Genomic DNA, 795 nt, shown 5'->3' on the forward strand with positions numbered 1-795 from the left:
AATTAATGTTATAGCTTTTTAAAATTTTGACATTAAGTTGTTAGGGTATTATTTTGTATCTTTGTTGTATATTATTTTGCTTATGAATTACATAAAGCAGTAATAAAAGGCTTTTTTTTTCCAGATTTTTCTACGAACACATATGGCGAGCTTGGGATCTAGAAGAAGAAAATATCTGTTACACTAGTTCTCTGATTGCTGCTCGTTTCAAATTGTATGTAGTTTATTTGAGAAAACTGATATGTGAATGTGGATTGCTATGAAATGGATTCTTGTGGCAATGCTTTTGTTGATTTTTATTCTAACCTTTGATAAGACAGTTTGATGATCAATCTCTATTTATCGTTTCATTATAGATACCCAAGATATAAAAAATTTGGCCCTTAAAACCAGCAGTTTTTTGCTTCAGAGTTTACGTTTTTAATGAAGAAGGCTCTCTTGAAAGGGCCCAAAAAATTTGGGAAAGATTTTAAAGGCTGTGGCGGGAAGGTGAAGATCCAGACTCGGGATTTTGGACCGGGAGAGATTTTGTTCAGTTTACAAACTGCCCCAAACAGAGGGGAAAAAATTTTAGGTCCGCTATGTTTCCCTTTTCCCAAGATCCATAAAAGGTTTGGGTTTTCAGCTTATACAATTAATGGGGAAAAATTTTTTTTTAATTTGTTTAATATTATCCCTTTTAATTCAAAAGATTTTTGGGTTGATTGCCTTTAGCCTTTTTGTATGATTCCTGAAAACTTTAATGTATATAAATTTTTGGGGTTCTGCTGTTATTTTCCCAAAATTTGCAAAAAA

General features: G+C 31.8%; 1 protein-coding gene and 1 long non-coding RNA gene across 2 annotated transcripts in view; one reads left to right on the top strand and one right to left on the bottom strand.

Annotated features, from left to right (window-relative positions):
* The window catches only part of LOC119594622, a 3,401-nt gene extending 3,164 nt beyond the window's left edge, over positions 1–237 (top strand). The window contains exon 3 of the long non-coding RNA XR_005230640.1: positions 125–237. This is a non-coding gene — a long non-coding RNA (uncharacterized LOC119594622). The remainder of the gene's footprint in view (positions 1–124) is intronic.
* LOC119594840 (SHC SH2 domain-binding protein 1-like) overlaps positions 1–795 on the bottom strand; it is a 79,152-nt gene that overhangs the window by 69,034 nt on the left and 9,323 nt on the right. The window lies entirely within an intron of this gene.

The sequence above is a fragment of the Penaeus monodon genome, chromosome 34 (assembly GCF_015228065.2).
Source record: "Penaeus monodon isolate SGIC_2016 chromosome 34, NSTDA_Pmon_1, whole genome shotgun sequence".
Lineage (NCBI taxonomy): Eukaryota > Metazoa > Arthropoda > Malacostraca > Decapoda > Penaeidae > Penaeus > Penaeus monodon.